Here is a 24940-nt window from a genome sequence, read left to right as displayed (position 1 = left end):
ACCCTGTCCTATCATGGTATCATTTTGTGCAGATATCAGTGGCTGCTATTTTCTTTCTTTTTTTGTTACTGATAATTAAATGCAAGTGCAATGAAATAACATTACCGAATGACTACAGCCTAAAGTAATGTAAATGGAAATGAGTAAAAGTCAAATTGGATGACCTGAACTCTCTTGGAATCCAAGGGCACGTTTAGAGAGGATAATGGCACAGTATCTGTGATGTCTAGTAAGCCACAGGTCTCTGCTCACCAGCAGTAACCAGCCATACCACTGTCCTAGCTGCAGTTGGCGTACAGTGGCAGCATGTGGCATTTTTCCACTGTGACGCAGAAGTCACTGTCCAGAACTTAGGGGGCGCTTTGTTTAGGTCTGCTGCTTCCTAGGAACAAAGCCTCTTCCCTGAGTGTGTCGTTCATCAGTTACACATGAGGAACAGGACATCAGTGCTTTTGGGATCATCTAATTTACAGGAGGAAAATAGATTGTGTAAGTGACTGCACAGTGGAAGATGGGGAACCATGAGTGGAACACATATGGTTCTTGAGAACTGGACATAGCTACAGCTAGGGGCCTGGAAGTCCCTGAAAATGAGCTCTACCAGTACCTCTTTTCCTCCTCTCAGCTTGCCCTAACCATTTGTAGTTATTAGTACCTTTTGGCCTCCAGGAAGCCACTTAGTCCTATCTAGTGGTCTTATTTTTCTTTAAAAAAAAAAAAAAAAGAAGTTTTTGACATTTTGCATGCTTGCAACTTTTTGTGCATTATACTGCAGTGATACTCGCCCGAAAGCCATTGCCAGAAGGACTGTGGTGACCCAGACGGAGCTCCCGCACAAACACACAGCCATCCAGGTCTCTGGCTGCAAGGAGTGCCTGAGCCTGTCACTCGTACCGGAGGGTAGCACAGACAACAGCTGGTTTTGGTGTGACCAGGTGAATGATCTGCTCAGCCTGGTGGCAGAGCTGAAAGAGGAGGTGGAAAGGCTAAGGAGTATCAGGGAGTACGAGAGGGAGATAGATTGATGGAGCCGCACCCTACCATCCCTGGGGCCAAGGCAGCAGATGGAGGCTCCACAAAGAGCAGAGGATCCCCTACCCTCTTGTCAGCAAGCAGAAGGAAGGGACCTAAGAGACGGGAGGGAATGGAAACAGGTCCCTGCTCGGGGCAGCAGGAGAATCCCCTCCTGGCCTCCCTCACCTTCGCAGTTGCCCTTACACAACAGATACGGGGTTCTGAAACTTGAAGGCCAGGCAAATGAGGATGTAGGCGAAGGTCCCCCCAGGGGGTTGCCTAGGGCAAGTCAGTCAGCCCCATGCATTATGACTGCATCTGTTAAGAAAAAAAGGAGGGTAACTGTCGTAGGCGTATTCCCTTCCATGTGGAACAGCGGGCCCAATCTACTGTCCAGACCCATCCCACAGGGAAGTCTGCTGCCTCCCTGGGGCCCGGGTTAGAGACGTTACTAAGAAACTCCCTGGTCTGGTACAGCACTCTGATTATTACCCACTGTTGGTTATGCAGGTTGGCTGTGATGAGGTTGCGGACAGAAATCCTAATCCAATGAAGAGGGACTTCAGGGCACTGGGATGATTGGTTGAAGGATCGGGAGCACAGGTAGTGTTTTCCTCAATTCTGTCAGTGGCAGGGAAGAATGCTGAAAGGAACAGGAAAGCTCAGCTGATTAACATGTGGCTTTGAGGCTAGTGCCATTGGTGGAATTTTGGTTTTTTTGATCATGGGGAGGTTTACATGGCACTGGGCCTGCTGGTGATGGAGTTCAGCTGTCTCCAAGGGGGAAAAGGATTCTCGCTCTTGAGTTGGCAGGGCTCATCGGGAAGGCTTTAAACTAGGTTCAAAGGGGGAAGGGGATATAACCAGGCTCACTAGAGAGGAGCCCAAGGGTGGAATGGCATTGTTGGGGGTGAAATTGATAGCCCAGCTCAAGTGCATCTACACCAGTGCATGCAGCATGGGCAATGAACAGGAGGAGCTGGAAGCCCGTGTGCAGCAGGATAGCTATGACTTAGTAGCCATCACAGAAACATGGTGGGATGACTCTCATGACTGAAGTGCTGCAATGGATGGCTATAAGCTCTTCAGAAGGGATAGGCAGGGAAGGAGAGGTGGTGGGGTGGCTCTGTATGTTAGGGAGTGTTTTGATTGTATAGAGCTCAACGATTGTGATGATAAGGTTGAGTGCTTATGGGTAAGGATGAGGGGGAAGGCCAACAAGGCAGGCGTCCTGCTGGGAGTCGGTTACAGACCACCCAACCAGGATGAAGAGACAGATGAAGCATTCTATAAGCCGCTGGCAGAAGTCTCACAATCGCTAGCCCTTGCCCTTGACTTCAACTTACTGGATGTCTGCTGGAAATACAACACAGCAGAGAGGAAAGAGTCTAGGAGGTTCCTGGAGTGTGTGGAAGGTAACTTCCTGACACAGCTGGTAAGTGAGCCTACGAGGGGTGGTATCTCGCTTGACCTGCCATTTACAAACAGAGAAGGACTGGTGGGAGATGTGGTGGTCGGAGGCCGTCTTGGGCTTAGCGACCATGATATGACAGAGTTTTCAAGTCTTGGAGAAGTAAAGAGGGGGGCCAGCAAAACCACTACCATGGACTTCCAGAGGGCAGACTTTGGCCTGTTCAGGACAGTGCCTGGGAAAGTCCCATGGGAGACAGTCCTGAAGGGCAAAGGGGTGCAGGAAGGTTGGGCATTCTTCAAGAAGGAAGTTTTACAGGTGCAGGAGCAGACTGTCCCTGTGTGCTGTAAGACGAACCAGTGGGGAAGACGACTGGCCTGGCTGAACAGGGAGCTTTTGCTGGGACTCAGGGAAAAAAAAGAGAGTTTACCACTTGTGGAAGAAGGGGCAGGCAACTCAAGAAGAGTACAGGGATCTCGTTAGGTCATGCAGAGAGAGACTTAGAAAGGCCAAAGCCCAGCTAGAACTCAGTCTGCCCACTGTTGTAAGAGATAATAAAAAATGTTTCTACAAATACATTAACAACGAAAAGAGGGCCAAGGAGAATCTCCGTCCTTTATTGGATGCAGGGGGGAGCATTGCCACCAAGGATGAGAATAAGGCTGAGGTACTTAATACCTTCTTTGCTTCAGTCTTTAGTAGTCAGACCAGTTATCCCCAGGGTATTCAGCCCCCTGAACTGGAAGACAGGGACGGAGAGCAGAATGGAGCCCCCATAATCCAGGAGGAAGCAGTTAATGACCTGCTATGCCACCTGGATGCTCACGAGTCTATGGGGCTGGATGGGATCCACCTGAGAGTCCTGAGGGAGCTGGCGGAGCAGCTTACCAAGGCACTCTCCATCATCTGTCAGCAGTCCTGGTTAAAAGGGGAGGTCCCGGATGACTGGAGGCTTGCCAGTGTGACACCCACCTACAAGAAGGGCCGGAAGGAGGACCCAGGGAACTACAGGCCTGTCAGCCTGACCTCGGTGCTGGGAAAGATTATGGAGTGGTTCATATTGAGTACGCTCAACAAGCATGTGCAGGTCAGCCAGGGGATTGGGCCCAGCCAGCATGGGTTCATGAAAGGCAGGTCCTGCTTGACCAAGATGATCTCCTTCTGTGACCTGGTGACCTGCCCAGTGGACGAGGGGAAGGCTGTGGATGTCATCTACCTGGACTTTAGTAAAGACTTTGACACTGTCTCCCACAGTATTCTCCTAAGGAAGCTGGTGGCTCATGGCCTAGGCAGGTGTACTCTTCACTGGGTAAAAAACTGTCTGGGTGGCCGAGCCCAGAGAGTTGTGGTGAGTGGAGTTAAATCAGTTGGTGACCGGCCACAAGCAGTGTTCCCCAGGGCTTAGTATTGGGGCCAGTCTTGTTTAATATCTTTATCAACGATTTGGATGAGCAGATTGAGTGTGCCCATAATAAGTTTGCAGGTGACACCAAATTGGGTGGGAGTATCGACCTGCTCGAGGGTAGGATGGCCCTGCAGAGGGACCTGGCCAGGCTGGAGCAATGGGCCAAGGCCAGCTGTATGAGGTTTAACAAGGCCAAGTGCCGGGTCCTGCACTTTGGTCACAACAACCCCATGCAACGCTACAGGCTTGGGGAAGAGTGGCTGGAAAGCTGCCTGGCTGAAAAGGACCTGGGGGTGCTGGTTGACAGCCGGCTGAACATGAGCCAGCAGTGTGCCCAGGTGGCCAAGAAGGCCAACAGCATCCTGGCTTGTATCAGGAATGGTGTGGCCAGCAGGAGCAGGGAGGTGATTGTCCCCCTGTACTCGGCGCTGGTGAGGCCGCACCTGGAATACTGTGTCCAGTTTTGGGCCCCTCACTGCAAGAAAGACATTGAGGTGCTGGAGCGTGTCCAGAGAAGGGCAACGAAGCTGGTGAAGGGTCTGGAGCACAGGCCTTATGAGGAGTGGCTGAGGGAAGTGGGGTTGTTTAGCCTGGAGAAGAGGAGGCTGAGGGGAGACCTTATCGCTCTCTACAGCTACCTGAAAGGAGGTTGTAGTGAGGTGGGTGTTGGTCTCTTCTCCCATTTAGTTAGCGATAGGACGAGGGGAAATGGGCTCAAGCTGCACCAGGGGAGGTTTAGGTTGGAAATTAGGAAAAATTTCTTTACGGAAAGGGTAGTCAAGCATTGGAACAGGCTGCCCAGAGAGGTGGTGGAGTCCCCATCCCTGGAAGTGTTCAAAAAACGGGTAGATGTGGCACTTTGGGACATGGTTTAGTGGGCATGGTGGTGTTGGGTTGACGGTTGGACTGATGATCTTAGAGGTCCTTTCCAACCTTAATGATTCCTAGTTTTACTTTCATTAAAAAATCATCCAACCACCAAGTCAGGAAACATGAAACTAGTTATTACTCTACCCTTAATTGGTTTAGTGGTGGACTTCGTAGTGTAGGTTAATGGTTGGACTGGATGATCTTAACGGTCTTTTCCAACCGAAACGATTCTATGATACAAGAAAATTTTTTAGCATATGGGTTGGCAGCCCACAGTTGGGTTTGAGGTCCAAGCCAGTCTAGATCCAGCAAGGACTTTAGCATCTCTAGTGTCCTGTAGCTCAGTTATATATTTTGTAAGAAATCACCCTTTTTTATTTCTTTTGAGCATGTGTCCGGTAGCTTGGTTTGTTAATTCTTATGCTGGAGCCTTGGCCTCCTCCATGTCTTTCCCATGTTTTGGACTTTTTTCATATCTCTTTCAGTCATCTCTTTTCCAACCTGTAGTATCATAGTCGACATAGCTATTGCCTGTACGGAAACCATCTGTATTTTAGACTGTTCTGTTTTTCCCTAAATCTTCTACAGGTCTAGGTAACTTTTTTTGGTTAGGGAGGGAAAAGGGGAAAGAGCTGTATACTAGGTTCTAGACACTGTTGCATTGCCACTGAATTTATACACTTGCATGGTGATCTTTTTGTTTCACTTTTTCCCCTACACTTTTCCTAGCACTTCCTGTTGTTGTTTGACTGCTCCTGAAAATCGAGCTGGGATTTTCACAGGACCATAATTTATAGTTGCAAATGCTCATTTTTAGTTGTTCAAAGCCCATCATTACATCGTTAGCATTGTTTCTTCTCCATAGGCATCATTGTACATTTCTTCTCACTAAATATTACCTGCTATTTATCACTTCACGTTCAGTATTATATTTTATTTCTGCAGTTCTTCAGTCTGTCCCCATCTTTTACTACTTATGGTTTAGTGTTAGAAACAATGTTGTCACATCATGGCTCATCCCTTTTCCAGATACTTTTTGAATACGCTGAACAGCACTGGCCTTCTTACAGATAGGTGCTTTAGGTCTCCATTGCTGATCTCCTGGGAAGTACTGCAAACTGTCATTTATTCTTATTCTTAATATCCTCTCTTTTAATTATTTTAAACAGTGCAAGAACCTCCTTTTTTTCCTGCCATGCAGTTTAGTTTCTTTTAGAGACTTTGGGTAAGAGAGCTTATAAAATGATTTTTGGAAATACATGACTTAGAAGTGGATCTCTTTTGTCCACATTCTCAGTGACTTCTCAGAAACCCCGTGATCATCTGAGACATGGCTTTCCTTTTCATAATGGAATGTTAACTCTTTCCCAACATGCCATATATGTTGACATACACATATTCTTTATTGTAGTCTATACCAAGTGGCTTAGTGTGAACTCCATGTGTACTGATCTGTAGTTTTCCAGATCTTCTCTAGATTTTTTTGGTTTTATTGCGTATACCTTCCTTTGATACTAAGACAATCTGAAGCAGGGATTTGTCCGTTATTATAAGTTCAGCTATTTCATACTCATGTTCCTTTAGAGCTGTTGTTGGGATACACTCCAGTGAAATAATCTGTTAGAGCTCACTTTGTCTTTTTGTTCTCATCTTCTTTAATGGCACTTCAATTTAAGACAGATCCTCTCATGTATCTCTCTGAGGAGGGTGTCTGGCCTAATAACTTCTCCAGTGTCCTCTACCGTGGATGCAAAACCAGTTTTTTGTGGCACCTTCTGTCTGCCAGCCTTGGGCAGAAGCTCCTAGGTGGTTTTATGTGGGTGGCTCCTCACTAGGCCTGATCCTGACCCCTGGCTTTAGCCTGTGCCCACTGAGGTGTCGATAGCGTGGGCTGGGGCTGCCCCCCGCTGCCCCTGGCCTGCCATGCTCCCTGGCTGAGGGCAGCCAGGTCCTGCCCTGCCCATGGACAGCCCCTGCCACTCCTGGCCCCCAGCCCAGGGAGCTGCCAGCCCCTGCAGCTCTCTGGCACCTTACTCTGTATTTATATTTAAGCCTCACAGAGATTGAAGTCCTTTCTGTTTTCCTCACTTGGACACAACTTGAAGCTTTTAGAAGGATGACTTTTTATTTCTAATAACCTCCTTCATCCTGTTTGTTCATGACAGCTCCCTTCTCTGGATTTTCTCAGTCTTTTTTCATAGGTTGTATGCATTTCTTCTGAGCTTGCAAAAGGTGTCTTTAATCAGTCTCCGTGCCACCTGTAAAGACGTGAGTCTTCTAGCTGTCCCTTTTTTCTTCCTTGTAACAAGCTTACTCATTTTTATTCAGTGACCCTCTTTGAAATAGTGGTAGGGGTTTTTGGCTTTTGTTGCCCCTTCAAGGACATAGATTCTAATCTACATCAAAGCAGTTATTGACTGTGGCTAGAAATTTACTTTGGGTCATACCCTGATGTGACGTGTACTCATATAAGACAGGCAGAAATATCTAACAGCCCTAATATTTATCTGCCATACTTATAGGGACATTTTTCAGTGTTATGAAGGTGCTCTGTTTCTTAGGTGTCTTTAGGGATTGGTTCAGAACATGGGTTATGTTTATACCCTCTGTCTTTCGCAGTGTCGTCTTCCTTGGCCATTGCTGAAGGGGAGTCTCTGGGTTGTTTAACATGAATGGACTGTTAACTTCCAGACAGATCTGATACTCAAGAGTAGTCATTCTCTAATTTTTGTGAAAGAAAACCTGAATCTTTGAGTTTGCCCAGTAACCTGAAGTGGTCCATATGAAACTATAGCATAGCTGAAGACTTGATTGTGCATTGTGTCTGTAGGGAGGACTGGCCTGTATGTAAGAGTTTTCTCTCCATGGTTCAATGTAGCTCTGAGTAGGGAACCAAGGAGCAGATGATGATGTGTGAGCAATGTCCTCTAGAGAGGCCTCTTACTCAGGTCACTGGGCAGGGTCTCTGAGAAGAAATATGCCACCAAGGACATAAAACTCTTCTTTGCAAAAGACACAATAAAAGAAGTCATGCCAAATGTCCGTTTCAGGGTAGGGACCTCTTCGAGGATCCAGTTGTCTTATGGACACTTAGCTTGTGACAATTATCTGTAGCTAACCATGGTGGTCCTGTCACTATTGAACGAACCTCATAAGCTGTGTAAGCAGTCCTTGAGGTGCCCAAACTGAGGATGTGGTGAGGCCATGGAAGCCTCATGCTGATGAGGGAGTAACCTGCTGTTCAGCCAAAGTAGAAAACACCTACTTAGCAGATGCTGTGAACAGTCAGCTAATGGAGATGACAGCAATTGGTGGGACAGTTGCCTGTCTTTATTTTCATGGTGGCTATTTTGGCAGGAGATTGTGGTTGCCCAAGTAGGTTATCTTAGAACCTTTTCTTGTCTTTTCTTTTTTTTTTTTTTTTTTTCTTCTCCTCTTCCATTTTTTCCACAGTTTGTTTGGCTTATTTATCTTTTTTTCCCCTCATTTTCTTTTGGTCTTTAGAAGCTTAAGGGGTGTGTGTGTCATGATTTCTGTCAGTTTGTGGATTTGTTGTGTATTTTGATTAATTAGGTGGGTTCTGCATTGTTTGGGTGGGTGGAGTTTAACTGTTGCGTGTTTCTCTTCCCAGGAAGTTGATTGTGTGGCTCTTTAATTTTTTGTATTTTGTTACTGGTTTTGTTGGATTTTCAACTTATTTGTTTAGATGGGATTTTTGTGGGTGGGGAAGAAGCAGGAGGAGCTAGAGCTCCGCATGCAGATGCAGAACTATTCCAGTCATTGGAATAAACTGCCAAGTGGCAGAACAGCTTGAATGGTGGGAGTTCAGTGATGGATGGATGCAAGCTCTACAGAAGAGTCAGGCAGAGAAGGGGTGGGAGGGTTGCCCTTTATGGGAAGGAGTGGTTTGAATGTGTGGAGCTCTTATGTGTGAAGGTTTGATTCAATATAAGGCAAAAGGTTTTCAAAGAAAGGACAATTATGCAGCAGAACAGGTTGCCTGGAGAAGCCAGGTTGTGGAATAGCCTTTTTTGAAAGTTTTGAAGATGCATCTGGCTGATGTCCTAGGTGACCCAGTCAAAATTGAGGTGCTGCTTTACGCAGGAGTTTGGACTAGACAACCTCCTAGTGTGAGTGGGTGAGTCTGTGATATGGTGCATGCATCACGGCAGAAGGGTCAGGTGCTCTTTGACTTTATGTGTTACTGATTTATAAATCTGTAATACATCTCCTTACAAGAACAAACTAGATCTGTAAGACAACCCAGGTTGATCACCATATATGTGCTCTCATGAGATAATACTTTATAAAGTTGTTACTTTTACATTCTCATCTGATAGTATTCCTGAACCCCTTCTAATCATGTCACAAAACATGAAACAAATTGTAATTCTGGAAATAATTCACAAAATTGCAGTGCCATTGTGTTTGTGGTATTGTAGAACAAATTATTTAGGAATAGTTCATTGCTTTCATTTTTGTTTATATTCTTCTCCCATAATTACTGGAGGCTGCTGCAGTTTATTATGATAAGAAAATTCAACAACAAGTGGAAAGTCGTTCATCTCTGAGCTGTTTTACAATAAATTACATGTTTTCAGAAGACAGACAGACATGCCTGAAGATAAAGTGAGGCATGGTATCTGTGCATGTTGGATAAATTGTTCAGAAATCTCCATGAATATGATATTGGTATTGTGCATACTTACAAGATTAGTGTCAACATGGGTTATCTATCATGTAAGTGCAAGTCAGGCAAGTTAGACCTGCCTCAGGGGTGGTTTAGTGTGTATGCCCAACTATTCAGACAATGCTGCTGTGGATGTTTTGGAAGAGAAGACTGAGGAGGGCTGATTTTTCCTTTGCTCCAGGCTTCCCGTTTGTTTGTACTGTCTCCATGTTCTGCAGTGTGCCTTGATAAGTACAGGTAGTCAGTGTCCTATTAATCTTTAGGATAAGTAAGACCTAAATGGAACACCCTCCCTCCACCAAGAGGAGTTACGTGTAACCTGTATCACAGTTACACAGTGAATGGGACATATCGGAAGTAGATGATATATTTAGTCCATGTCATCATTTTTTTCCTGTCACTAGACAATTTCCAAGGCATTAAACACTAATTTTTTAATGCTTTTCTGTAAATTTTATTATTTTCCTTGACCTATTTCTTTGCATAGTTGCATGTTGTCGTGATTAATGGAGTATAGATATTTTGATAGGAAATTCCAGGTGTGAAATTGTGAAAATTCAAGATTAATTTTCGTGTTATAGAATATAATGTGAAGTTTGGTAAGTACGTAGCATTTGTTAAAAATTTTGGAAAAGATGTAGTTGGGGAAGGTTGACAGCTCAAGAAGCATTCAGGAATTCATTGTTTTCTCTGTGCCAGGTAAAAAAATGGTTGCTTCTTCCACTACCACTTATGTTTGGACCCACTGATAACGTAACAAAATCCAGCCTTCATTTGTCTAAGTAGTAATGTAGAGTAGCATGTAAAAATTGGCTAACGAGATCACAGTAGTATGAAGGTCTTTTCATAGGTTCATTTAACTTTGGAATGATTATAAAACATAACTACTAATTTATTTTGCATGTTCTTGTTAATTATAATGGCATTCAGTAGTGCTCATTTGGTTATGAGCTTCTGAGTATTTCTGTGTTGCAGAAATTGTCTCACTCAATGCTTGGATTCAGGAAGAAAAGGAGGTAGCTTTTTTCTATTTGCAGTTCTGTACATAATACTCTTCAAAATGCATAATTTTTGTAGTGTAAATTAATGTCTTGAAGTAGTTTAACTAAAAATACATGTTAAGTAACTTAAAACATTTTTATTTCATACTTTTAGAAGATATATATTATAGATTGTGTGTAAATGATGTATTTTCAAATAAGATTCAGGATGTCCTGTTGACATGGTGCGATTTAAAACTTGCTCAGAAGTCCTCTTATGAATTAAGACTTCTGTTGTTTTTAATTGCATGGGAGGACTATACGATGGAAAGGTGGAAGGTATGGATACCAGTGAATGTGTATGCCTTTAAGATAGTAGTCAGTCTCTGTAGCAAGTAATTCTTGGTTTACTGAAACCAGTTGCGTCTTCGGCCCAATCTATCTGATTCAAAACAAGTATATCTAAAGATACCTTATATAGGTGACCCTCAACCATGCTCTACAATATTTTTGAATGCTTTGGTGAGTAGTGCTTCATTGGAATATTTCATACAAATACCCACTTAAAGCAGTAATGCACAGTTTGAACCATTTTTACTGTAGAAAAATATGAACAAGTAGGTCTTACGTGAAATAGAGACACATCAGAATGGCTGTTGATTTATCAAATAGTAGAACTGCTTAAGAGCTGTAGTGCACTTCGATGGGGTTACTTGCATTTTAAAAAATACCAAAGGACACCAACAAGGCAGGATAATGAGTAAGAGCATGTAGTCTCAGATCAAAATGTTGTCACAGAGGCAATGTTCAAACATATAACAGGTAAATTTATCCTAATGATTTGTGATCTAAACGTAAAATGATCTAAGAGGTGGATGCAACAAATAAATGAATGAGTTAAAGGGAATGGCTTGCAGCACGTGGGCATTGTATTTGTTTATTTAAGTCAAATTTCAAAGGAATGTCTTCATCTAGGAATGAATTTGGCTTTCATTTTGAATTAAATTATTTTTATATTCTAGTGATTTCTGAAACAACTGTGACAGTTCACATAAATAAGAGCCAAATCCTGTTAGTTGTGCTCATAATAAATAATGCTTTATTACGGAAAAAGTCTAGCACAGCATATCGAGTGATAAAATGCTACCTAAACTCCATAACATTGTCCATGTTGAAAAATGGATCTATCACCTATCTAGCTTTTGTGCTAGGTTAGGGATCATAATTGTTACACATTTTATCCTTTGGAGAAAAATTTTATTAAAATTCCTCTAAATCTACATTTCCAATGAGTATCTACATATCAAATTGACCAGTCATTGACCAATGCACTTCTCCTTCCTTGGATATTACACAAGTTTTTGGTATTTGCTTGTTTGGCTCAAATTTTAGGGACCTGAATGGGTCAAAGATGAGTGGCATGCAGATGACTTTCAGTTCAGTTGTATTCTGTTGTTCACATGATGATAGTGTTCCTGCCTGAGCAAGCAATACTACATTGAGCTGCCACAATTACTTGAACTTTCATCCACTGCAACTGTATTTAAAAAAAAATTCTGTCAGGATGCTTTTAAGGCTTTGGTTGGAAAGTTCTGTGAATTTGACTGTAAACTTTTAAGGTTCAGATGGAATTCAGATGGAAGTCTTAGATATTGAAGAATAGAAAATATATCTCTGTAAGCACTGTCAGCATGGGACAGCCAAACAATGACATGAAAGATTTACCTGCTGTGGTCCCAAGGGATGGAAAGTGCTGGCTCAGTTGGAGGGAGAGTAAAGAAATGTTATTGCTAAACTAGAATAACTGGAATGATTCAAGTCCAGGTTTTAGGATGCAAACAAAAATCAAAACAAATCAATGTTTATAACAAAAGTAATATTATATTTTTGAGAGACAGCTGCCTTCATCAGGTAAACCACACTGGAATGTAGTGTAAATGAAATGTAGGTCAAAAGATAAGTTTCTGAAGGTGAAGATTTGTACTGGTAAAAAGAAAGTTTAGGTGAGGCCTGCCACCTGTCTGTGACATATCTGTCACATCTACTATGTGTGATCCTGCCCACTTTAAATATTCCTTACTGACTTCTGAAAAATTCTAGAAATCTGATAATTCAAAAAGATGAAAGATAAAATTTTAATAATCAAGACTAACGAGTGTGGTTGTTTTCATATTAAGAATAATTAAGATAGAATATTATAAAAAATTTCTTCTAAGAAGGCTGTATCTCACTGAAATAGGTCATGTTTTGATAGAAGATTTCATATATGCTATCTATCTTGGCTTTCTTTCTGAGCTGAAGCAAAATGTGATGTTTAATAGGATCCAAGCTAAGAAAACTGACTTACTTGAAATTGTTTTGGCATAAAGGAGTATAGGAAAGAGAAATACAGAATATTGATGTTTGAGGCTTACATATTAACACCTATCAACAAACAACACTTGTTGTTGAAGAAATAATAATAAGGTATATCTCTGTCTAGACTTCAGGTGCACAAGAAGCTTCAAAGATTAGAGGCATAGCTACACCTGCAGTCTTTTAATGGGAAATAGGAGAGCAAGGTCAATGCTTCTCTCTCACTTGTTGGACATTTCCATTCCGGATCCAGGGTGACCACATGACCATCAAGCAAAGTTTCATTGACACATATTTTACTTTCCAACAACTTTTAAGAATTGCTACCCATCTTCACCTCCTCATATTTGCCTTAGGAACCTTCCCTGTTTTTAACATTTTCTTCTTTTTTCTCTTTGTATTAAGAGCTCATAAGATTTCCTTCTCATTTCCCAGTGCTGTCCTACTGTGCAGGGGTTTCACGTAGTGTTTATTCCTCCAGCCTGTCATTCTTTGCTCTTCCTTCTTCACTTGCTCTACTACAGAGGCTGCCAGGTAGCTTTCAGTTTTCTAGGAACTTCGACCTTCCCAGCAGGTTTTGTTACATTCTACAAACAAAGGAAGAAGTTAGAACTGTAGCTCTTTTAAATGTCCAAACATCTTGTAACAAAGTGTGTATTAATAATGCCAGTTGGAACACAGATTTTTTTTTTTTTAAACTGTGGGAAAGCAGTCTTTTCTTTATAAAATTCTACATTCATTTTACTCTTCAGTCTGCTTCTGTCTGACCTTGTCAGCAAGGAAGAATTGCCAAGAGGCACCATCGAGAGGCTGGTAGGATCAACTTCAGAAGTAGCAGAGTTTCAGGCAATAAGGCCATGTCTATATCAGTAAATTAAACAATGCTTGGAAATATTTCCATGTCTTTGCCACAGTTTTGGTCTTTGCAAACTAATAGTGTTCCAGAAAATTCCCAGACATTTATTCAACCATCTCTGTTAGGCAGTTTGCATGCAGCACCTCTGTTTTGGAGCATATGTGAGTATACTAGCCTAGCAAAGAGAAATGTGTGCAGGCATAGATGTAATCTAAATATACTTTCTACGGACCTGCATTGTCTTTATTTCTTCTGCCTTGTCCAGCCTTCTCCCTTCAATGCAGTCTTGCAGTCTCAGCTTCAAAGCTGTTTTTTTCTTTTTACTTGTCCTTTTGTCCTTGCTAAAATGCATGTAGATCTAAATTTCATTGGCATGCTGTTTCCCAGCTTCCATTCTTCCCTTCAGATGACCCTGTGAACTTACTGGTGGTGGTACTGTAAGCAGTTCTCTGTCCAGAGCAAACAACTTCAGGGAAGCCTCCCTCTTGTTTCCCTTTAGGTACTTTAATAATAAAAATAGAATAAAAGAAAGAAGACTAGACTTTGAGTGATGCCTTATCTGTCCCTCCACTGCAAGGCAGAAACTTGATGAACAATTATATGTCTTTGTGGACTACAGTGAATTTACTCTTTAAGCTGACTACTTTTAAAAGAATCCTTCTCAACTTGCTCAGCCTTTCAACCAAAATGCTCATGTCAAAATAGAAAAATTAAAAATTATAACCCATTCCTTTTTCTTTCAGAATATTTGTGAATCCACTTATGCACAGCTGGAACTAATTAGGGAGTGTGATATAGCCAAATTTTATTTTGTTTTCATTAAATGATGTCTAAATAGCTGTAAACATTTCTCTCTGTCTTGTCAGGATGGTGATACTGGAATTGATTTTGGACATCACTTCAGTTCAAGGTTGACATTAAAAGGTCTTTTTGAGGCTCAGAAGAAGCAGGTGAGTATAGGTCAAGCATCACAAATCTTTGAGTATTATTTTTTGCAATTTTCTTTTGTTCTGGAATTGGTGTTCTTGCTTATCAGTCCATATTCAAATAGCTGATCTCTGCTTCCTCTGATTCACTAAGATGTATGACTCCTTGTATTATGACTAGATAGCAGAGAATATTTAAGGTGTGTAGGCTTTCCCTAAATGCTTTTTCAGTGCCTGCCACAAAAATAAGTGAAAACATGGTTCTCTCACCAAGGTCTCCGGAACCCTGGAGTTAAGTTTCACTGTATAGTTTCATTACATCAGCTGCATTAGGAGTATGATAATTAAGCTACTTTGGTTAGAAAATTCTTTTAGACCACATTTTGTATAAATATTTTTTGTAATAAATTAACATTTTAAAAGGTGAGATTAAATAGTAATGAATCCCTGAGTTTGGCTATTCCTAGTTTCCTGAAACTGGGATGATCTCTATTCCATTGGTAACCAGGAATATTCCATGTCAAGGACCATGAGTTCAGATCTTGTTTGAACTGCTTTGTGTGTTAACAGTCTGAACCTGCCTGTGAAGAAACACTGTTAAGTGAGTTTAGTACCACCCTGGGACTAGGCATGCCTGCACTCAATACCTTGCTTTGCTCCAGACCTTCACAGCTATCTTGAGTGAATCATGTACAACTGGATATCAGTTTTTTTACCTTAGAGCAATCTGGAAAAGGACATTCTGAAGGAAATAGCGTAAGATGAGAGCTTAGCAAGCCACTTGCATCTGTTTCAGATTTTTCATACTTGCTATTGCAACAAAGAATTAATCTACATGTTGAGTGTTGCAGTTGTTCACATTTTACTTTTCTGACAGGGGTAGAAAATTTCTTGAGACTATTTCCAGAAATTTTCAAATACAAAATTTTAGGCAGTATTTTAATGTGTAGATTGCAAAATATGCTCAACTGGTGCCTGATGCTAAATCTTACAGGTGCAGATTTTAACAGGGTACAACAAACTAGCTCACCATAATAGGAACCAGGCCCAATTGATTCTATGTACTCCACCGTTTCCGAAGTGAGTATGTATTGTTTCCCTGTATGCCATGTGCAGTAACTGCTAAGGTATTATGAAATGTTCAAATATACCTATATACTCCATAATATATCCATCTTCATGAGCTGATGGCTCAGAAGGGCAAGAAGAAGTAGTAGTTCCAGGAGGAGTTAATGATGTTGAGAGTAATTAGTGCTGAAACTATGTTTATAACAAGTTTTCTAAAGTTTCACCCTCTGGGAGGAAGCACAGACCTTCTTAACCTAATTCAAAGCAGTGCAAAACAAGACTGTCCTGGTATGTGTTTCACTGTCACTGTCTACCCACTGGGTAATAAGAAAGGAAAATTCCTTTCTTCCGATTTAACTTCATCTTTTTCCAAGGACTTGAGGCACTGGCCTGAAGGATACAGTATGAATATGGTGAAACCATAAAAACAAGACAAGATAAAATATTAACTTTACCAATGTTGTAAATTAAAGGATATAGAGCACTGTACACGGAAACTGTAGACATTACTGGCATAATGTATAAATTTATGTATGGATGTATGTTAATATGTAGTAATGTATTTGCAAAACAGTGGTTTTTCTTGACATTACCCGATGGAGAAAACAGTAAAAAAGGTCAGATTCTTTGCTTTCTAGGTAGCAATGGAAATATGACTGGATTTCTATCACATATGTCTATACACGTATGTCTGAACAGTGTAACTTGTCCGTAGTAATACTAGATAGTTTCTTCATAGACAGTGTCAGTATTTTGGAGAACTGTGTGGTTTGATAGAAACTGTGTAGTAATTGTGTAGTAATTGTGTAATGATTGAAATCTGGTGGGCCAACAAGATATTTTTATTTTTTAAAGGATTTTTTTTTCAGGACATTTACTATATTTTGTACCAAATAACGTCAGAAATGCAGTAATACTGACTTGTGCATCTATAATAGTTTGGCAGTATCATTTTATTGAATTCCAGTATGTCTGGAACTGAAGGCATATGGAGGAAAGTAACTGTTATTCTGTTTCCTCCATTATTTTGTTCCATAACTTTAAGCTAAATACAATCTATAAAAATGCTTTCTGTAAAGAAAGCCAAAATCTTTTTGGCCTTTTCAGCACTGGTCTCTGTTTCTTGCAGTATGTGAAAGTGGAGAGGGAATGTTTTTGTAGTCCATGAGGAAATAGTAGTAAATTTTGAATGCTAGTTCTTTGGTATGTCCTTTAGAGTTGATAGTTTTTTATGGCAGGACATGATGTCTTTGCACTGATTCAAAACTGGGATTCAGTCATAAAAGTAGTGATAGAAAAACATAAAAATAAAAATGCACTCATGAGTACATTTTTAATTAATGGAGAGAAAAATTCTGTTTCCTTTCTATCCTGTCTTTCAATAGACCACTTAACTATTTAGGAGTAAGTTTTAGAAAACTGAGTTATAAGTGAGTTGGAAAAACTGAAACCAGGACAAGAATCCATATTGGAAAAATGCAAAAACAGAGAAAAAATGTTCCATTTTTGGACTGATGGCTTAAGTGGACACTTTTGGGGACTATGATTAGTGGTACAGTTACATATGGATTTTCTGAGTTAATTAGGCTTTGGGAAAAAGCTAAGGAAGTTTTCTAAATATGAATATTTTGTGTGTTAGTGAACTGAATTGTGGTTGTGGTATTAATTATTGTTAAATTGATCTAGCTTTTCTGTCCTGTATTGGCAATTTGTGGAAGAGGAGACACTGTGCTCATTCCTGTTTCTTCCTGGCACTACAGAACTTTAAACAGCATGAGTCATGTACACGTATTGCATGTGCATGCGTTTTGTGTACCTACCAAATACTCAGTGTGTATATATATGTGTTTATTTTGCATAGGGCAAACATAATCATATTGTTAGGTGAGTGCAAAAGTGCATCTCATATAGTTATCTTGCAGCAGAACTGGAACTCTCTCGAGTCATGTAAGGACTCATTGCTGGTGATCATGTTGATGACCAACATATGAAACATTTGATGTACCAGTCATTCCATCAGCTGGGTAATGGATTGGCATTAACTTTGTCCACGAAGAAGCCTAACCCTTCCACATGTCTCATCAGAAAGCAAATAAGTTTTGATAGTGCCGTAGGTGAAGCGTAGGAGGATATACAGCGTAATGCTGAAAGGAAAAGATGGTATCTGCTTTCCAAGAAGTAATTGGATGGGGATTGATGGGCTTTGTCTTCAATCCGGTTTCCACCAGGAAGAGTCTGAAACATAAACAGTACTTTACATTTTAATGGAATTGTATTAGAACAGAGAAGCTGTTTATTGTAGAATTTTGAATTATCTTTCCAGGGTGATTGTGAATAGCTGTAAATTACTGATTTGGGGGAACCTGAAGACAACTTTTGTCAAAAAGTAGTTTACATTGATAGAATCGAATTTGTGGCCTGGAACTATGAGGCAGTAAATTTTTGCTATGATTATACAAAGTATCAAAGTATGGATTTAAACTGGCCAGCTTTTCAATTCAGCTGAACATTAAGTACAGTCTTAATGGTCTGATTTGCTGGGAAGAGCACTATTACAATAATCTGCTTTTTACAGCCCATATCAAATATGAACTTGCATCACTTATTACAAAGTTTGTGCTTTGGGAGATATTTTCACGGCATCTAGGACTGATGCCCCACATTTCTTGGAATTAGTCCTTAATGATACTGTCTCCAGAAATGAGTTATTGCTCCAATACACTGGTTGTTTTGTGGTTTCCAGCATAGAAATTCTTAAGGAAAAGCTAGTTGAAATCCAGCTAGTTGAAAAGCTAGTTGTTGTGTTGTTTTTTCAAGTAATTGTATGAAATGAGGAGAGATGATGTGCATCTTAATAATTTTATGATTCTTTTTTCTATGTGACATGAATGAGAGAGGTGAGAACTCTTGATTTTTAACTGAACTGAATACAGGTTTCTAAATGTGGCCTGCTTGGGAACAGAGGACCATTACTGTAGTTGTCATGTAAAATAAAGTTGGAGTCTGAAGCTCCTTTTTAGCTGTCAGCTTTATTAAGGAGCTACTGGTGTGTTGAAGTAGGCACACGCATTATATAAGCAGTGTATGGTAGTGCCTAGGGAGAATTTTCTCTCTCTTCACTGCTGCTTTATTAGGTCTCGCTCACTCATTCACTGTTGCCGTGTCTTACTCCAGCTTTCTGGCTGCAGCTCACAGCACAGTAGGTCTAATGTAGATTGACGCCTTTGCCAGAGGACTGATTGAAACTTGTGTCTCATACTTGCTAATGCTCACTCAACCATTTTATTGAAGATAAAGTAAATAAAATAGATTGCCATATGAGAATTCTCTGAAATCAAATGGAATAATTTGACAGGTTTAAGCCCATGAAAAAGCCAAAGCATTGAAACAGATGGGAATACTTTTTATGCACAATATACCAGGAAAAGGTGCCTGCTGGCTTGATGTTAAACTGTTAATGGTGTTTACTAAAACTATAATTGTTGAAAATATTATCGTCATTTCCAATGGAATTTCCATTGGTGTTAAATTGTTACTTGTCTCAACCAGAGGTGGTTTTTTTTTTTTTTTAATTTAAGAGTGATGGATATACTGATTTTATTTTCTTATTGCTTCTGATTCTTTAAGAGACTGGTGATGGATAGCCAGTCTCTTAAAATTTAATTTTAAAAAATAGCATGGTACTGTTTCTAGAGTACATTGCAACATCTTCGAGATTAACTGAGGGTGAGTTTATTATTTGAGAAAATAATTCTGTGAAATAATGCGACATAGATTGTTACTTTTATAGGTTTTTAATAATCACTAAGTGACATAATTTTGAATATTACAAGCAAAGTTGCTAAAATAAGCCCTGACATTTCTAAAAGTGTGTGTGATACAATACACGAAAAATATGAAATGCTAAAGCTGTTGTGACAAACTGTTTAGAATAGTGGTCAACAAACCCCTAATATTCTTCACAACACTTTTATTTTGTAAAGAATTGCTGTAGATGAGCAGTGTAGTATGTCTGTGTTATTTTAGAAGTAAGATAACACATAATAATAAGCGAGTTAAGATGCAACAGATAACATACACCTCTTGTTCTTTTATCTGGATATCAGTGAGTATTGGTCTTTTTAGTCGTACTAGTGGATTCCTTCTTACTAGTTGGACCACTTCTTCAAGAAAGCAAGACACCTGTGTTTTAGGTTAGTACAACAAATTATGTCAAATTCAACTTAGAGTTAATAAAGGAAATAAATATAAAATTAGTCAAAAATACACGAACAGAGTTTGCAGATGCAGCCTTGGTTTTCCACCTTGAAAACACAGTTATTTAAATAACAAGTATATTAATTTTGCTCTTTTTTTATGTTTAAACAAAATCTGCTCTTTTTTTGGTGTTAGACATCAATTATATTTTATTTTTTAAAGCTAAGAAATTTATTATAACATTGTACCGTTGGTACTTAATGATGGGATGCTTGTGAGATTTCATGAATACTGGGTTTGAAATAAATTATGAATGAGCTATTTGAAAATGACTTCCAGGAGTGAGTTGACAGACTGGAAAAACATAGTAAGGATGGATTTCCAGATTAACTGTTAGCCAGAATACACAGCTAGTTGTGCTGATGTGTGCAGTGGCAGGGACAGTGCTAGTCAAAATCATATTTCCAATATGATTGTGAATAAATCTAAGAAATGTGAATGATATTCTCAGTTTTTCCCATCCTGGTCATATTTTTAAGAGGGAAAATTACTCTATTGTACTTATAATGCAGAGCACTGGCACCAGCTGTGCTCTGGAGAGGTCTTTTTTCTGTTGTTGCCATGCTGATGACTGTGTGTGTCTGGCCAAACTCTTAATGCTCTCACAGCAGTTCCAGACTTAAAATTTCAACACTTAAAAAGCAAAATTTAGTGACTGTGATACCAGCAAGATAGGGCTTCCCCTCCTCCTGAAGAAAGTCTCTTCTCATTCATTCTGTGATGCTCTTTCTGTTCTGCAGTAGGATAAAAGGGTTATCAACAGCTTTGGCTTTCTGTGGGAGGACTAGAGGAAGACACAACTCTGCCACAGATCCCTGTTTTAACCCTTTCATTTTCCTTTTCTGCTTCCTTGAAATGAAGTTCTTAGAAAGTGTTGCCTTTCGTTGGAGGCAATGGAGAACACCAGTTTAATTGGATTTTAATTATATACATAGAATTGCCTTGTTTTTTTCCCTGGTAGGAGATCCAGGACAACACAGAAATGTGTTGTGAAGTCTTTTCTGTCTCTCATAGGTTTTTCTAGGTAAATTGGAAAGGCATTAAGCATTACCACAGTTTTTGGAAGAAAATGCTGAGACCTGTGAGTGCTCCAACATAGATTGATTTAGACAGAACAAAAGCTAAGTTTATCAAGAGAAATAGAAACCTCAATAGTAGTTTACTTTGGATTTCTGTAAAACTTAAGGAAACCAAGTGTGGTTTCCTGTATTTCTCAGAGCAACTTACTTGTTCTGTTTTTTTCATCATGGTTTCTTATTTGACCATATCTGAAGTAATTCTGAAAGGCTGATATTCGTGTTGCTGTTTCCTGTGTTTTCCAGTAACACAGTAAAAGAAATTATCTATATTTTTGGGATGCTTTCAAAGTTACCTTATCCAGAAATCAGTCCGTGATAAATGCGATGAACTAGCTATTTAAAATCCTTATTTAAAAAAAAATAAATGTAGGCAATAAAGCAAGCCATTCAGTACAAGTAACTGCATGTGGAAGAAATAACAGCAGATCTAATTCCTGAAAATAAATGGGATCTTTAAAATGGAATAGATGTTTATTTGATTGCTTTGAGAGTTAACCTCCCTAAAAAGCTGATTTTAAATGAGTTTTGTATTTGTAAGTGGTGCTTGTTAACTGTCTTGGGGAGTGATTTCTTCTCTCCTCTGGAAAATGCATTATGGGATGTAGCAAAGAAAGAGGTAATGATTTTTTTTTGATGTGGGCACTGTCATCTAGGAACTGGACAAAGATCACTGTCCCTTAGGAACTGGGCCTCAGAATTTTTAATGTACTCTGTAAAACAGCTATTTAGTGGCAATTGTTGTCAGTTACAGCCTACAGGAGATAGGTTTTTACTGGTGCTTTGACGGGGAAAACCGTGCTTAACTGCATCACATTTTTTTACAAAATTCAGATGTTCACAGCTTATTTTTTGAAGGAACTTCTGCTGTTTTTTTCTGAGCTTGAGTCTTCTAGAGAAGCAAAATAGGTCATGTTTTGGTTCATATGGTGGTTCTGGTCCTACGTCCAAACATACACGTATAGATTCGAGAACCTATATGAAGATTCAGTAAATTATAACAGTTCCAGCGAAGGTTTTACAAGAGAAAATACCAGACATGTAATCTTAGGCTGCAAAATTACAACTGCTTGCTATAGTTTAAACAATATATAGTGTCTTCTCAAGAATAACATGTAGGACATGGTACATTAGCATGTACAAAATAGAAATTTAATTCTAGAATCCATATACTTCGCTTAAGTATGGTTTTATAGATAACTACGCTGATGGGAAATGGACTGTAATTTTAATTTGGTGGTGTTATACTTGAAGGAGAAACTGAATTAAATTTTGGTTTAGATCTGTTGAAATACATACAGATGTTCCTGTGCTTCTGTAATTGAATTTGCAGCCTAATATCGTCCTGTATTATTTTGATGACGTTAACTGCTAAACATTTCAAATTAGAACAGATGGATAGTGTGATATGACACGGACATGTGACCTTATGTCTGAAATGTTTTGCAACTAAGTTGAAACTAGTATTTACTATCTGAACAGTACACGCTACAATCAAGTTGGCGAGTATTTAGCTTTCTTCCTTCCAAGATGGAAACTTTCTTACATTGCCATTTGCCATTAATTTTTTCTTTGTTTTCTGTTTGCTGTAAGATATATTTTCATGACATAATACAAATCCAGTTCTCTCTTTACATCACTTATTAAGGAATTAAAACAATAACACATACGAAATTTCTACTCAACCCAGTCAAAGGCTTTTACTTTAGTTTTAGGGTGGTGTACTTTTTCTCATATTTGGTCGTCACTACTCATTTAAAAATATAAATCTAGGATTTTGTAATCTTTGCATCATCATCCTATCAGAACTTCTAAACTGGAATTCTGCCTCAGACCAGTTTCTCCCAGCTGGTTAAGTGGACTAAATGAATGACAGCATTATTATTTATTTTATTTTTATAAATAAGGCTGATATGTTGAACTGAATTACTGAAATGAATGGAAAAGTATTGAAAAGCTTCTCTTATGACAGAATCATTTTGCATTGGCCTTTTTGAGCAGTAGTATTCTAAGGATTGTGGAAGGTAAGCATGTCCATTTGTAAGCCTTTCTTCTTCACTGCAGAAGTATTAGACTCATCATTATCAATAATCCTTTTAATAACTAAAGTACATAATTATTTAATGAGCAAGTGCTGCAGTTATAGGTATCTTTGCCCTCTCTCAGAAACTCATTGTTGCCTCTGCACCAGAACTTGCGTTTGCTTCCTTTCTTCTTTCTCTTTTTCAACCTATCGCTTTCAAAAAGGAAAATGGAAATGAATGTGGAAAGGATCCCTAGCTGATGCAGTGGAAAATTCATAACACTTTAAACCGTGCTACTTGGCCTTGCAGAGAAGTTACTTAGGAGTGTTTGTATGGTTGTTTTGCCAACCCTTGAGTAGTAGTAGGCAGCTCTGGCATTGGGAAGGTAACAAACAGCGGGGGAAGGAGGGAGAGGGCAGGAGCATCCTTAACTGCTGCAGCTGTTTGCTAAGTGAGCATATGCTGAAGCCCTTGAGCCTCCACAGAACATCTTTTCACAGGTCAGTGCTTAAATCACATGCATAATACTCTCCTAAAATAAGTTGGATCTGAGCACCTGTTTATTTGCTTTTCTAAGGGAAGTTGTTCTGTTATGGAAGTCCCACCATTATTTATTTTCTGTTATAAAAGATAATGGAATGCTTCAGTTCGTTATAGTAAAGTAACATTTTTTCCCTAAAATTTTGCATGTTGAACTTTTTGAAAAATGAGTATTTGCTCTTTCTCTGTCTTTCGAAGATTTGCTGAATGCTGTACTTTTGGACTATATGAGAAATGGAGATCTGAGGAAGTATTAATGTTACTGTAATCTTATCATTTATATTCTTTAATTTTGCAATTCAGAAATATTTTTAGTTCAAGGTATTTTAAATTTATTTGATTTATTAGGCCTGGAAAAGCTATATATTGGATTGATTGAATGTATTTGATAGGACAGTGTTTGGAAGTTATTACGTTACGAACTTGAATACCCTGTCCAATACTTAAAAGATCCCAGAAGATAGAGCATGTGATTTAATTACCTCTTTTTCATTTTGCGAACTTGACCTCTGTTCCCAGCCTCGAGACAAAGACAGACAAAGTGCTGTGAGCAACTGCAGTTGATATTAAGAAGGTATCTCCCACATCTCTCTCACGTCCCATAGTAACAGCCAGTCCTCAGCGTGGATGTGGGACTTGCCCAGAAAAATTCTGTTCTTTGGCTGGCAAATTCATCTGCTGCCTTACTTATTTAGACGCCTTGTAAAAATCCTCTCTCTTTCTTTCAGCTTCTGCTCCAGAAACATCTCTTTTCTGGGTTAGTTCTAACTGTGCAGAAGCGCATAGGGATACTGGCCTCAGTAGACTAAGGATGGTTTTTGAGAGTGGCCAGTTTGCTCTTCTACAAGACAGAACTGTAATACATGTATATAGGCTGTTACTGGTTGTGTTGTTTAGTTATTTCAGATTGTGGTTGTGTGTTTGTGCAATTGTATGTGTGTGAAAGTTGACTGAATCTGTCCCAATTTGTTTTTGAGAAAGACATTGGATGTTTTCTTCACAAGCTAATGAAGATTTCTTTATTTTCTAGGAAAATAACTAGAGCGAATTCCTAAGACATTCTTTTATATTTGGGATCTGAGTCTATTTGGGCAGTGAAGGCTGGTGATAGTTTGCATGAAGATGGAGGGATTTATTCTTTCTGACAGTGAAGGCCTTGATTCATGACAACCCATAAGGTGATGCTGAAGTCATATGGGAATACATACTGTCTTTTCTAGGAACCCTATGCTTGTCAGAGAAACTTTTAGCCATTGAGGCAAGTGATCTTCACTGTATTGGCAGTCTGTAGTAAAAACCATCTTTGCTGCATTTGCAGCTGCCAAATTTACAGGCAAAATACAAAACCTTTCATGAAATTTCAGTTGTAGTGGACTTCTTTATTAAATATTTTGGATATGTTTCTCGTGTCAAACATTTAAGTTATTACTGTATGTTAATAGAGAACATGTCCAAATCAATGCGTAAG

This window comes from Pelecanus crispus, chromosome 1 (genome assembly GCF_030463565.1).
Source record: "Pelecanus crispus isolate bPelCri1 chromosome 1, bPelCri1.pri, whole genome shotgun sequence".
Classification (NCBI taxonomy): domain Eukaryota; kingdom Metazoa; phylum Chordata; class Aves; order Pelecaniformes; family Pelecanidae; genus Pelecanus; species Pelecanus crispus.
This window is presented reverse-complemented; position numbering follows the sequence as displayed.